The 14,896-nt window shown below is 43.0% G+C and overlaps 1 long non-coding RNA gene across 1 annotated transcript; it reads right to left on the bottom strand.

Moving 5' to 3' along the window:
• Positions 1-5,411: 5,411 nt before the first annotated feature.
• Positions 5,412-12,091, bottom strand: LOC131404256 (uncharacterized). The gene is made up of 2 exons (XR_009219761.1): positions 11,227-12,091; positions 5,412-7,233 (listed from the first exon to the last, which is right to left on the bottom strand). It is a non-coding gene; the product is annotated as an uncharacterized LOC131404256 (long non-coding RNA).
• Between the last annotated feature and the right edge of the window lie 2,805 nt (positions 12,092-14,896).

Consider the following 14,896-nt stretch of genomic DNA (forward strand, 5'->3'; position numbering starts at 1 on the left):
AACCTCAAAAACATTACACTAAGTGAAAGAAGCCAGTCACAAAAGGTCATATACTGTATGACTCCATTTATATGAAATATCCAGAATAGGTGAATCCATAGAGACGGAATACAGATTGGTGGTTGCCAGGGCCTGAGGAAGGGGGATAAGGGGGAGCAACTGCTTATGGGGTTTCTTTTTGGGGTGATAAAAACATTTTGGAACTAGATAGAGGTGATGGTTACACATTGTGAATGTACTAATTGCCACTAAATTGCTCACTTTAAATGTTTAATTTTGTGTTACATGAATTTTGCCTCAATGTGGAAAAACTGTGAGAAGAAACAACGAGCTTCAGTTTTCTTACGGGTAAAAAAGGCTAATACTACTACTTACCTCATGGAGGTGGTAAGGAATAAAACAGTATGTGCAAGGTGGCCACCTTCAGCCATTCAGTAAAAGGTGGCCATCCTTCTCTGAAGGCCACTTCCTAGGATTGCGCCAGGATGCCCCGGTCTTCCTGCCGGCCCCTGGGGGATGTGACTTCTGTCCCTGGACAAAGAACCCTGAAAAACCCAAGAAGCTGTAGCTGCGAGGTGGTGCCTAATGGGCTGTCCGTCTTATGAGGACAGAGGCCTGCCCTTTGCAGGAGCAGTGGAGCAGGTGGGGAGCGCTGAGACCCCAGCGGGCTAGGGTTCTGTGGGACGCCTGGAGGGGTTCCCCTGGGGCTGAAGCGGCGCATTCCCCAGGCAGGAGGGACCCAGCGGGGCCTTTCCCCACCTGGGACCCGCACCTTTGGCCACCAGGGGGCGCTGTTGGAGCTGTCCTCCCCATGAATGGGGCGGGACTTAGGCCCTACGGAGTACCAATTGCTTCAACTTGCATGTTTATTTAGCTGTCATCACGCAGTCCAGGAACTGTGGGATAAGTCGGGGTTCACCATTCTTCTCACGGTGCTGACCCCTGGCCAGACGATCCTTCTAGGCTCCTCTTCCGTCCTTCTCTTGCCTTCACTCCCTCCAGAGTAGAGGGGGTTGCTGCACTTTCTGCAGTGAAGGGGGTGAGATCAGAGGGGAGGGGCAGGCCCTGGACAGGCCCAGGCAGCCCCAACTACTGCACCAAGGGCCTTGCCTCTGCCTACAGGGCCCGGCCAATGCCCAGAGGCAGGTGGAGGGTGGGAAGGCTCAGACACAGCACCTCTGCTTCCTGTTGAATTAGGCAGATCTCCGTCAAGCTGGAGTCGGCCTGGAATCCCAGATTGCCCACTGAGACCCCAGCCCCTGATGCTCCACCAGGGGCAGAGCCCCCTGAACCACACCACCACCACCACCATCATCGCTGCCTGGAGATTCCTACTTCTCTCCCACCCCGGATCAGACCTTCTGAATGCATAGAAGCCCCAGCTCCAGTCTCCTGGCCAAGCCTGTAACCTGCTTTGCGCTCCTGCCAGATCCAACCCATCCCCTCACCCTTTCTCTGTATGCTTTCTTCGTATGTAGAAGTTCGTTCCTCTTCCCATGTTGTCCAAAAGCCCAGAGGTTCAATAGCACGGGACTGTTGCAGCCTGATTGATACAGGCCTTGATATCAGTTCCCCTACCTTAAACCCAGCATATGTGGGGTTAAAACCAAAAGCACTCATCCCCATCCCCTTTCCCTGCTTGTCTAAGTTATATTCATAAGTAAATATTGGTTTTTTAAACCTTTGTGTCCCAGAACTTCACAAGACAAATAGAAGTTACAAATTGTTAAAAGACCAGGTGGTCTCATGCTGGGCCCACAATGAAGTTTTGGCTAATTACGAGTTCTTGAGATTTGTTACAGGGAAACTAACATCCAGAGAACATCAAGAAGCTGAAGCTCCCCAGACCCCAACTCCTCAGTTTCCTGGCACCAGAATCCACCCTCTACCACAGAAGCAGACAACCAAGGCCACCCAGCTGTGGATTCCCTTATCTCACCATGTCCTTCCCTGCCAGCAGCCTCACGAGGCCAAACAGAGGCTAAAGATGAAAACTACCCAGAAAAGTCCAGACAGTCAAGGGAAAAGAAATTCAGTCTTCAAGGCCAAATGTAGGCTGGCGGGAAGGTGCCAACAAGCACGGCCAGATGCTCCCCCTCCCATACCTAAAACCCCAGATAAAAACCCCTATCTTTTTCCCTTCTAGGAGGTGGATCTGAGTTCTAACTCGCATCTCCTCGTCTGGCTGCCTTTCGATAATAATAAACCCTTCCTTGCCATAAGCCTGGCGTTCCAGTTTTTACTTGGCCGCACTTGTGTGGCGGGTAAAGAGCCTGTGTATGTGGCTAGTAACATAATGACATTTTTTGCACCCCAGAGCACTGTCCTGAAACTTTCCAGCACATTCTTTCTGGCTTATGGTTTCTCTCTGGCGTATCTGTTGCCACTGCTTCCGGGTGTTTATAGGGTCTACATTACACTGAAATATGCTGGCCTTGTGAAGTTGTGTTCCTTGCCGATAATGAATACAAAGGAGACAAAGCATTCTAAGAAACATCCCCTGTGCTTGGCACATAAGGGCCTCTTGCTTACTGCCAAGTTTGCCTAGGATCGGCTCCCACGGTGTTTGGAAACAGTCTTGGATTGTTGTTGGATCTTTCTGTCCTGTGGTTTCACTCTGAGGCCTTTTGTAGGCAGTGTGGTGTCCTGGGGAGAGCCAGGCCTTGGGGTTGACTGGACTGAGTCAAATACACCTCAGTGACTTACTGTGTGTCCTTGGGCAATTTACTTAATTTCTCTGAGCCTCAGTTTCCTCATCCATAAAATGGGGGAGGAAATTCATTATCCAAAGAGATGTTTTGAGAATCCAGTGAGAAAGAATACGTAGTAGACACATAAATGGCACTCAGTAAATCTCTACTGGGATTATTAGTCACTGCAAACAGGCCCTATCTTTAAAGAGGAACATAGATCTTTCCTAAACACCTTTGTCCTACCAAGGTGTTTGGCTGCCAGGAAGTTTTTGTTCCTCAAGACATCCAGGAGCAGAGGCCAGGGGGAGGAAATATTTCAGGGAGCAGGGGAGAGGGGACCATCACTTGGTGCAAGAAACTGCACGCTCAGGCAAAAAGCAAGAGAAAAACTGTTTCCAACCTCTGTTAGTTGGAGGAGCTGAGCCCCTCTCTGGCAGGGTGAGGCAGAGGAGCCTTGTTCACAGAGGAATTAGGGAAGAGGCCTGCAGCCAAATGCAGGGATCAAATCTCAGAGAATATCAGAGCTGCAAGGGACCTGGGGCGAGAACTCAGGCCCAAATATGTGTAAGGTGCTGTTCCAAGTGCTTTTCACATGTTAACAGATTTAATCCCCAAAACAACCCCACTGAATGAAGGTTTTGTGAAGTCTGAACTTTGCCTGTTTTGTTCACTGCTGAATTTCACAGGAGTGCCTGGCACATACTGCATGCCTGATAAAAATTTGGTGAAGAAAGAAGCCCTATGAGGTATGCATGTACTACTGTAATTGGAGGAGGAAATTCAAGTACCGTCACGCACTGCATAACGACATTTTGGTCAACGACGGACCGCATGTACTATGGTTGTCCCATAAGATTAGTACCATATAGCCTGGGTGCATAATAGGTCATACTGTCTAGATTTATGTAAGTATTCTATGATGTTCACACAACAATGAAATTGCCCAACGATGCATTTCTCAGAATGTATCTCTGTCGTTAAGCGACACATGACTATATAGAGATTAAGAAACTTGCCCCAAGTCCCACAGCTAGTAAACGGCAAAGTCAGGATTCGACCCCAGGCCGCAGTGAGAAGCTGCCCGCCAGTCTCTGGATTCTGTCTTCCCCCTGCCTATTTTCACAGAATGTCTGACTGGTTTCTGTTCCTTCCTGTGATCTGCTTGCTCGGAGCTTTTTGCTACTGTCGAGGGAAGAGGGAGAATCTCCCTCTGCCCTTTTCCTTAAGGTTCTTATGCCTGGCCAAATAATCAACAAGACAGGTTAGCAGGAGAAAATAATACCAAGTTTAATAACATGTATACATGGGAGAAAGTCAGAAATGAGCAACTCGTCCCTCTGTCTAAGCTGCTTGCTTAAGTATTGCAGCTAAAGGCAAGGAGCGTGTTGGGGGTGGGTAGTGGCATGGGACTTCAGAGGGCAGGAGGACAATTCTTTTTGGGGTCATCTATAGATAATGTGGTCAGGGAGAGACAGAGTTTTTTGATAAAAGAGGCTTGGTGCCTTTGCTATTGTAACCTCTATCCTACATTATCTTTATAGCCATCATGATAGAAGATCTGTTCCAGGAAGGAGCCACCATGTCAAATTCTTTAGGCAGTTAGTGGGGGAGGTCAAATGTCCCTCAGAGAAAACAATCAAGGTAAAGAGATATATTTCAGGGTAGCCAAATCTTGATCTCCCACACTACCTTGGCTCTCTGTGGGTATTTGCATAACTCAGATAACATACCTTTGGGGCACTTAGCTCTGCCTGTTACTGAACCAAGTAGGCTCACCTCCTGGTGAGTTAAATAAGACTCTACACCAGTGAAAGTTATCTCACCAAGTAAAGCGTATTTGCAGCAAATAGGAGGCCATGAGGAATCGTTTCCAAAGTCATGGCGTCCCGGAATGAAAGGGAAGCAGGAACTTTTATTTCAGTTGGAGAATGAATATTCAGAAGGGAGAGGCTCGTATTCGCTTGCACAGGCTCAGTTGGAAAACATGCTCCTGCATACACTGCAGACTATGGTAATGAGGCTTAATCTCCTCCTGAAGAGATCTTCCTTTCAAAAATAAGGCAAGGTCATGGGTGTAGCTCTTGTAAGGAGGCTTGGTTAGCTTCAGGGTGGTTGCTGGTTGTGTCTCCTTAACATAACAAAAGGGGGAAAAAAACAACTTGGAAAAACAGTTAAATGCTTCCAAACCCACCCTTGAGTTCCTTAGGGCACTAGTCAGTGACAAATCCCCCCTCTAGTTTTATCCTGCCCCTCATTCTTAAGGGGCACAGGTCGAAGGTCCGTCTTCTGAAACTGCTTCCTGCTCAGCATTGGTGTTGTCATAGGGACCAATAGAGGAGCAGAATTTACAGCTAATCTTCAAATAGGTGTGTGGGTCACCAGAGGCATAGCCACAAATTGTTCGTAACAACCATTTGTACTTTTATAGCCTCAATGTGTTTAGGATCTGGGCATACTTGCCTCTCCATCCCACCTTCAGATTCCACTAGCTCTTTATAGTCTAGCTACTGGGTTGCCCATCTCTCTGACGGACCTAGTCTTGCTGCCCAGGAACATGCAACCTCCTTGGAAGCATACTGTGCTTAAATGGTAGGGGGTTGGTTAGGATCCAGGGCAGAGCCTGGGGTGGATAGCTGGTCATTACTTATCTGCATAGTGTCACTGAAACAAGAGTTTCAAATGAGAGAGTGGTTTGCAAGAAAACTCAGAGCCATCAACTGTCTGTGATGATCTCTCTTGATGTTCAGGGGTGGGAGCCTTTTTCACTTGTGTGTGGTGGATCCATGGGGTGACTCCTTAGAAAAGAATGCTTCGGCAATTTTGATCCTAACTCACAGTCCTTTTGCAATTTAAAGAACTTTCATAGTCCAGAAGCTGAGTGGTAGATTGTTCCAACTCACTGAACACATTTCTTAGTCCTGATAATAGATCAGTCCAGTTAAGTTCATTTTAGAAGGCAGTGATGCAGGTGAGCTCCCAAAGTTAGGCCTATATTGTGGAAGCAAGCAAGCAGGTATTTAATAAGAAGCATTTCTATGGAAACAAAAGAAAAACAAAGTTAATAGTTGGAGCAAATTATAAACCAGTTTCTGAATTCAGAGGACAGCCAGTTAAGAAGATTTTTTGATGTCAGCATCAAAGCATCTTTTTCAGCTTAAAATGTCTCTAATGATGTCATCCTGCATTCAGGTATCTTTCTGCGTGGCTTACACAGCAACAGACATGAATCTCTTAAGTTTATATCAAGTTCTCCAGCTTCAGTTTGCAAAGCTTCAGGAAAAAGTACAGGTTCAGTTCTCAATGATTCCAAATGAAAATGATGGGAAAATTGAAAATATTAGTTTGGAGATTTGTAGCCAGATATTTCAGGAAACCAGAAGAATTCAGGATCCAGTCCAGTTAACAGATATAAAACAAAAACCTCAAAGATAATTAACAGGACTAGAATCTAATATCCATGAATGTATACTATAGTTTCTACTGAAACATAATTTTTCTCTCTAAAATCACCCTGATTTTTACCAAAGATAGCTGAATTAAGACTAATTGGTTTGCAAAATAGGTCTAGTTTCAATAAAACTTGATTCAATTATTTACATAAGTGCAGCAAGAACAGGAACTGATCATAGAGGCTCTTTTAAATCTGCTTTGCTAGAACTCTTTATGAGGAATCTCAGATTGAACTTTAAAGGCCTCTCGAGGTGGGGAAAGCCAAGCCAAGGGCTTGTCATCAGATTTCACCTGCAATACCTACAGATTTTGGTGAATTCCTCTCTTTTCGAGGTCCCCCAAAATATTTTGAGGTTCCTTGCACATGCCAGAGAAGTGACCTTCCTTATTTTCCCAGGTAAGATTGCTTGGAACTTCCATAAACAAGGTATCAGGCCAATACTTCCAAGTGGCTTTATTCCATAAAGTCTGATCTTTGTCTCTCAAAAGTTATCCGGTCATATCTGAGTCTATGCATGTTTCTCTCAAATACGATATTCCAAAGCCTTGGTAGTATAACCAGTGTTTCCAATTGTCCCCTGTTATAAGGAGAACAGATTCTTATTGAATTTATGCAAATAACTATATTGCCATGAAAACAACACTTACTCACTAAGAGTTTCCAAATCCTGGAGGGATCAGGTAGAGAGAAAAAGATAAATGTTTCAATTATGCTTACAAAGGTATAATTTACCAAATTGCTATAAGTCAAAGTTAGCTTAAGAAAAAAGAGAAAAAGTTTTCCTTAAATTTGAAAAAAAAAAACATTTAAAAAATCAGCAATATTTCAAATGAAAAATCATAAAAATTATTATCTTCATCAGTTCATTCGGTCCTGTGTAATCAATTCTTGATCTTAATCTTCTGTTAGCAGTTTCATGAGGTCATCAGTTCTTCTATTAGAGGTCTGTAATTTCTTACCCAGTTCAGTTTTATAATCAGAAAGTTTACCAGAAGCCTGCCTTCTAGAGTAAGTATCAGAGTCCTTTTCATGAATTCCTCTGAAGATGAAACATGTCTTGTAAAAGCATCAGAGTAAAACAATAAATATCTGTAAACAAGACCCCAAAATGGCAATTAACAAAGAAATTTGGTTCATTTTTGTGACACACAACACTTTAAAATAATAACTAGAATTATGACAGATAACCAAGACAGATCAGAATTTTAGTAATGTTATACAGTTTTTATTTTTATTTTATCTTATTTTTTTAATTTTGTTTATTTTTTTCCCCCAAAGCCCCAGTAGATAGTTGTACGTCACAGCTGCACATCCTTCTAGTTGCTGTATGTGGGACGCAGCCTCAGCATGGCCGGAGAAGCGGTGCGTTGGTGCGCACCCGGGATCCGAACCTGGGCCGCCAGCAGCGGAGCGCGTGCACTTAACCGCTAAGCCACGGGGCCAGCCCTGTTATACAGTTTTTAAAACACTTATATCAGTAACACTTACACACATAATACCACCTAAGAAGGTTTATCATCACTTATTTGATAATGCTTCCCACGTAATATAACATACCAAATAAGCCTAATAAGTTTAGTATCTTCCTCCTTGTAGGAAGAGAGCAAATTTCTTTGAGGTGTCCCAGGGACCCTCTGAAAATTCTCAAAGAAAAAAATTTTTTTTTTCTTCTTCCAGGTCAAAAGAAAGACTTCATTCAGGATTTGAATATTTTTTTTGGGGGGGGGATAGGGGGAAGCTTGTCAAAAATATCAAAAAGTTTTAAAACACTTGATCAAGTAGGAAACAATGCTCACTGTGAAACAATGCTGAGTTATCCATTCAATCAAAATGACAACAGAAACTGTCAAGGGCAAACATAGAGTTAAAAAGTCAAAAAAATATTAATAGAGAGACCTCAGTCTTTTTGAACATAGGAAATTATTTTAATAAAACATAGTTTTTCTGTCTTTTAGGTAGACTTACTCAAAGATAAAGAAAAACCTGTTATAATCTCTTTATCAAGTTCAAGAAAATTATCCTTTTAAGAGAAATAAGACCAAATTTTAATTTTGCACCAGCTTACTTGTGACATTAAAACTCATTTACTTAATTGGATTTAGTTTAATCTTAGCCAACTTGACCATGCATAAAACTCCTCAGGGTTTTACTTTCAGAAACTTTCTGCCACTTACTTTTTACATTCAGAATTTGTCCCATGCCTTCCTTTCTTCCCTTCTAGTACTTTAGGACAAATTTATTTTTCTTAGCAAAGCAAACAAAAATATTTCCATTCTTTATACCTTGTTTACTGAAAAGATACATCTTTCCTTGAATACAAACATATTTTCCTTAATTTTTAGTAGCTTTAATCACATATTAGTATTTTTAACCCATAGAAACCTTAGTTTTTAAGTAAAAACTAAGAAGTAAGCAATTATAAACTTTCTTTTACATTAGGATTCTAAACACTTTTCATAATTTGTAGAAACATGCTACTTCATAGAAATAAAACAAGGCATATTTACTAATAGACCCAAATACTTTTTAGCTTCTCTGTAATAAGAAGCCAAAAGTAGATAAACTTAGATATGTTTAGCTATAATGTTTCGGTGTTTTATCTTATTTGAAAATGACCTAGATACTCAACAAATTTTTATCATTTAACATAATTTAGCAAAACTCTAAAGTTTTAAGTCACCAAAAAGGAATTTGGAAGCTGTTCTTTCAAGTATACAGACCATAAAACATAATTATTGTACCCAAGAAATCTTACTCATTTTCATCTAACTAAATCATTTGTTTTCAACAATTATGCTTATATTACCCACGAAAACTCCATGAGACATTAGACAAATTAACTATCATTTGAAGCTGTTATTTTGCTGACAAATTTGTAACAGATAACATGAGTTTATTTGACTAGCAAACCGAGGCTGCATATTGGTATCATACCCAAATACTGACTACTCTGAAGGCATGCCTATTTCAATCAAACCAACAAACTTAAACCAGCTTTAATTTACCAAAGATTAATTTATATCATGTTAACTTGAAAGCCAATTAAAGGCTTTAAGCCAATTAAACAGAGCTCTTAATTTTGACCATACCATCTGGAGGTAAAATGTTACACATATATAACATACATATAGACTCACATACACAGAGTTTCCACAGCTATTGTTTTAAAATTACTGCCATGAATCAGGTACGGTAACATAAAGTCAGGCAGTTAGTGGTGGGGGTGGTCAAGGCTTCCCTCAGAGTCCCCTGTTCCCAAAACACTCAAGGTAAAGAGACACATTTTGAGGTGGCCAACCTTGATCCCCCACACATACATATAGACACACATAAATACACAGGTAGACACAGACAGAGATGTTAAATTTTTGTTATGAATCAGGCACAATACAAAACTCACTAATTTCTTAGAAATATTTGCATTTCAAAGAATGGCTCTTAGGTTCTCGAGAAGATGGGAGCAGAAAATCTACATCATAAAGACAAGGAGACAGCAGTCGAGTTTTCTTTAAGATGGAGTTTCTGGGGCATAAGCCATCCAACTGAAAGTGTTTCCAATTAGTTAAAATGCATCTGAGGGGTGAGTCTCTGGGGATGCTTGGGGCATTCCCCATGGCGGTAAAACCAGTGCCTGACTGACAGTGGGCCCAGAGAAGGGAGCAGAGCCCGACTGCGGGCATCAATATAGCTAGAAGATTTAGTCAGGTCCCACTCAGCCCAGGCACTTAGTCCCTGAGCCAAAACAAAGCAAGCCAGGAGGCAAGAGTGAAAGGCCTGGAGTGGGCTGGGGCCTGGGTCTCCCAACGCCAATGTTGAGAGTTAAGTCACTGGCAAAACGTTTTCAAGTTTTCGATTTTACAGAAGGTCCAGGTTCTGCTCAGGTCCAGCCTGAACTTAACCTTGACTCAGTGACAACAGACAAAGAAGGAAAAGAGGTGATCAGGCCTTGCCCTCATGGCCTCTTCCCAAGGATTATCAAGATAAGGGTCACACAAACAACAGTTCCTGTGCCGGTGCATGCAACCCCAAAGGACAGTTTACAGAATAAATTATAGGTCTCCTGTCCCCATAAGTGACTCAGTAGGCACCTAAAATACTCAAGAGGTTCTTGACAGGAGACTAAACAGGGTTCCAGATTGTTAGTCAGATGACTGACCCAGGGGCCAACAGGGAATGGCTCCAGGTGCCCACAAACCAGATGAGAGCTCCCAGAGGTGGGGGTGAGTTTAAATTCTTTCATTAAGACCACGAGAGAGGAGGCTGAGACTCCAAATTTGATTACGACTAGTCATTGTAAGAGCTCTCTGACTGGATTCTAGCGTCTTTTCTTATGGTCTGTTCCCAACCTCCCAGGAGCAACCTGTAATGGTTAGTGGTGATGCAGATGCCACAAGGTTGTGCCCAGAGGAGTTTTAGCACCGTCACAGCCTGAAACTAGACCCAGGCTGTGTACTGAGTCCTTAAGGGAAAATAAAATGAGTGGACACTGGGTTTCAGCCATTGACCACTGATAAGGAGGTCAAGGAAAAAAAGAACACCTAGGAGTCCAGAAAAGCCAGACTGTGGAAAATGTGGAGTGTCTTTGATAAAAATGCTAATGTTGAGCATCCTCAACCAAAAACGCACACACAAACAAACAAATAATAGGCTCAGCAACTACAGAGGGGTTTAAATCCATCCAAGGAGACCTCTCCTCTGATCACAGGCACAACACAAAGACAGACTCAATGACCTCAGGGGGCCTCAAACCCCTACCTCATCACTCCAGGTGACATTCAATCTCCAGAGGGGATTTGAACCCTAGAGAGACTCAGTGCACTCCAGATGAGATTCAATCTCCAGATGGCGTTTGACCCCTGACTAGTCACCAGGGATTGCTCCTGTTTTTCCAGAGCCAAGCATTGGCCCTTCCAGAGTGGCCGGGTCATGCAATCCTTCCAAAGAGAGGGGACCCTCACTCCCCTGAGCTGGGCTACCTCAGGTGGGGCTCAAACCCTGAAGCCAGGCCCGAAAAGACAGGCTTTGTGAGACAGCTTAAGGAAATAACTCTTACAGCCGTGTTGTGGAGTTGGTGCCACTCACCTCCATGGAGAGGTCCTCTGAGCAAAGCTCTCAGTGCGGCTGCTGGGTCTCCCGAAGGGGCAGTGACGTCAAGACGGCAGCACAGGCATCACAAAGGGGTATGTCCCCTCTGGGTCACCAATTCTGTTACTGAACCAAGTGGGCTCACCTCCTGGTGAGTTAAATAAGACTCTATACCAGTGGAAGTTATCTCACAAAGTAAAGCGTATTTGCAGCAAATAGGAGGCCATGAGGAATCATTTTCAAAGTCATAGAGTCCTGGAACAAAGGGAAGCAGGAACTTTTATTTCAGTTGGAGAATCAATATTCAAAAGGGAGAGGCAGGTATTCGCTTGCATAGGCTCAGTTGGAAAACATGCTTCTGCATACACTGCAGACTATGGTAATGAGGCTTAATCTCCTGAAGAGATCTTCCTTTCAAAAATAAGGCAAGGTCATGGGAGTAGCTCTTGTAAGGAGGCTTGGTTAGCTTCAGGGTGGTTGCTGGTTGTGTCTCCTTAACATAACAAAAGGAGGAAAAAAACAACTTGGAAAAACAGTTAAATGCTTCCAAACCCACCCTTGAGTTCCTTGGGGCACTAGTCGGTGACACGCCCACTGTTGATTTCCCAATTTCAAAAACAGTACCACATTTATATGTTTTAATAAAGGGACTGATTTACAGTTTTGAAACTCTAGTGTTTCATGATTATGAGGGTGTTGAAGGGAATTAGATTTCCAGGATTGAAGGCTTGTGAATTTACACCTAGTTGGAAGTCCTTCTGGACTGTCCAGGCGTGTTCTGCATGTTTAATGAGGATGTGAGAAATGGGCGTAATGGTGTCTGGACGTGCCCTTCATTCTGGGCAGCCTGTGAAGGGTCACCCATTTGAGAAGAAACTTGGAGAGAAATCAAGGACAAGCCAGGAAACAAACAGTGACCAGTGTGGCTGGGTCTCTGCCTCAGTTCAGGAAAGCTTCTGCTCTCTGCCTCTCCCCTCTCTGCCCTTCCCCCGTCTACCCACTTCTCATGATTTCCCCTCCCAACTCACTGCCAGAGGCTTATTCTCTGGTTCTGGAGCTTGGAGGACTTTGACCATTGCCCTCCCCAGCCTGGGGATGCTCTCTCCAGTCTGGTGCTCTCAACCCTCGCTGCCCATCAGCAGCACTTGGGGGGCTGAAAAAGTATATATGTAAGTGCCCTGTACCACCACCTTCCCCAGACTAAAACTCAACAGGTCGGGGGCAGAGCCCAGGAACCTGCATTAACAGACTCTGTTCCACTAATGATTCTGATGCACAGCCTTGACTGATAAACTACTGAAGCCGGGTATTTGAGGGGTACTGTAGATATTAAACCAATTTGCTGTTTTTCCTGTTTAACTTGAGGGGTGACTCAGGGGTCTCGAGGATTTGTGAGCCTGTTTTGCGGGAGAAAGAGAATGCCTTCGGGGAGGTTGTGATCACCGGATGGCCAATCACTGGATGGCTGGGTCTCAGCAGCTGTGAAGCCCAGAAGTCAGGTTGCCCAGAGGCTTATCGGGAGTGACCCCTTTGTTTCCCTGAAGCCCCTCCTGCCAAGCCCCTTAGCTCTATAAAAACCCCTTGCTTTCTGTTCTAGGGGAGGTGGATTTGAGCAAACCCAGGCCCACCTACTCATTTTAGCCAACTGGAATAAAGCTTTCTCATCTCCAAGCACCAATGTCTCAGTGTTTGGCTTGCTGGGCATGGGGCACGTGAACTTGAGATTAAGAGGTTTGGTATCACTACTCTTCAATCTTGCCAGATTTCTTTAACTTGGGGTTACATGAAAAAGAAGTAAAAGGATGTATTTAGAATTCCCATGCTGATTCTGTGAAAAGAACTAATGCACTCAGGAGGCCTACTTGGAGTTTTCCCCCTCCAGTTTTATTGCGATATAATTAACATATAGCATTGTGTAAGTTTAAGGTATACAACATGATGATTTGATATATGTATATATTGTGAAATGCTTACTACAATAAGGTTAGTTAACACACCTCACATAGTTACCATTTTTTGTATGTGTGTGGTGTGTCGGGGGAAGAGGGAGAATCACCCTCTGCCCTTTCCCTTAAGGTTCTTCTGGCTGGCCAAATAATCAACAAGACAGGTTAGCAGGAGAAAATAATACCAAGTTTAATAACATGTATACATGGGAGAAAGCAGGAACACTGCGTTTCTCCACACAGTAGCAGAAATTCTCGTCTTAAATATCATTTTTAGCCAATGACAAAGGAGGATTTTGGGGGTGGGGGGAGTCAGTTACAGGAGATTACCACTAAAGCACAGTAAACAAGAGTAAGGTTATTATGCAGCTCAAGGCCTCACCTTCCACATTGATAAGTCACTAGAAATGAGCTCATCCCCCTCTCTTCTCCAGAGAGGGAAATACCTTTACAAATGGAGATTTCCCTTATAAATGTAAATGATTGTCTGGCAACTCTTCGCAGGGTCATCCAGAGAATGTGGCCAGAGAGACAGAACTTCTGATAAGAGGGGCTTGTTGGTGCCTTTCCTATTGTAACATTTACCCTACGTTATCTTTACAGCCATCATGATAGATCTGTTCCAGGAAGGAGCTACCATGTCAAATTCTTTAGGCAGTTAGTGGGGGAGGTCAAATGTCCCTAGAGAAAACAACCAAGGTAAAGAGATAGATTTCAGGGTGGCCAAATCTTGATCTCCCACAGGTGAAAACATTTAAGATTTACTCTCTCAGCAACTTTCAAGTGTACAATGCAGTATTGTTAACTAGGGTCACCATGCTGTACTGTAAGTTACGTCTCTAGAACTTGTTAATCTTTTAGCTGTAAATTTGTACCCTTTTACCAGCATCTCCTCACTTCCCCCACCTCCCAGCTCCTGGCAACCACCAATCTATTCTCTGTTTCCCGGAGTTTGGCATTTTTAGATTCTACATATAAGTGAGATCATATGGTATTTGTCTTTCTCTGTCTGAGTTATTTCATTTAGCATAATGGTCAAGGTTCATCCATGTTGTAGCAAATGGCAGGATTTCCTTCTTTTTTGTGGCTGAATAATATTCCATTATATCTATATATCAATATCTATATCTATATTACCTTTTCTTTATCCATTTATCCGTTGACAGACATGTAGGTTGTTTCTATGTCTTGGCTATTGTGAATAATGCTGCAATAAACATGGAGGTGAAGATACCTCTTTGAGATAGTGATTGCACTTCCTTCAGATAAATATCTAGCAGTGGGATTGCTGGATCATATGGTAGTTCTATTTTTAACTTTTTGAGGAACCTCCATACTGTTCTCCGTAGAAGATATACCAATCTACGTTCCCATCAGCAGGGCACAAGTGTTCCCTTTTCTCCACATCCTTGCCAACATTTATTTCTTGTCTTTTTGATAATAGCCATTCTAATAGATGTTAAGTGATATCTTATTGTGGTTTTGATTTGCATTTCCTTGATGATTAGCATATTCAGCACCCTTTTCATGTACCTGTTGGTCATTTGTATATCTTTTTTGGAAAAATGTCTAGTCAGGTCCTTTGCCCATTTTTGAATTGGCTTATTTGGGTTTTTTGCTTCTGAGTTTTATGAGTTCCCTGTATATTTTGGCTCTTACCCTCTTATCAGGTATATGGTTTGCTAATATCTTCTCCCATTCTGAGGGTTGCATTTTTATTT

Source organism: Diceros bicornis, chromosome 4 (genome assembly GCF_020826845.1).
Source record: "Diceros bicornis minor isolate mBicDic1 chromosome 4, mDicBic1.mat.cur, whole genome shotgun sequence".
Lineage (NCBI taxonomy): Eukaryota > Metazoa > Chordata > Mammalia > Perissodactyla > Rhinocerotidae > Diceros > Diceros bicornis.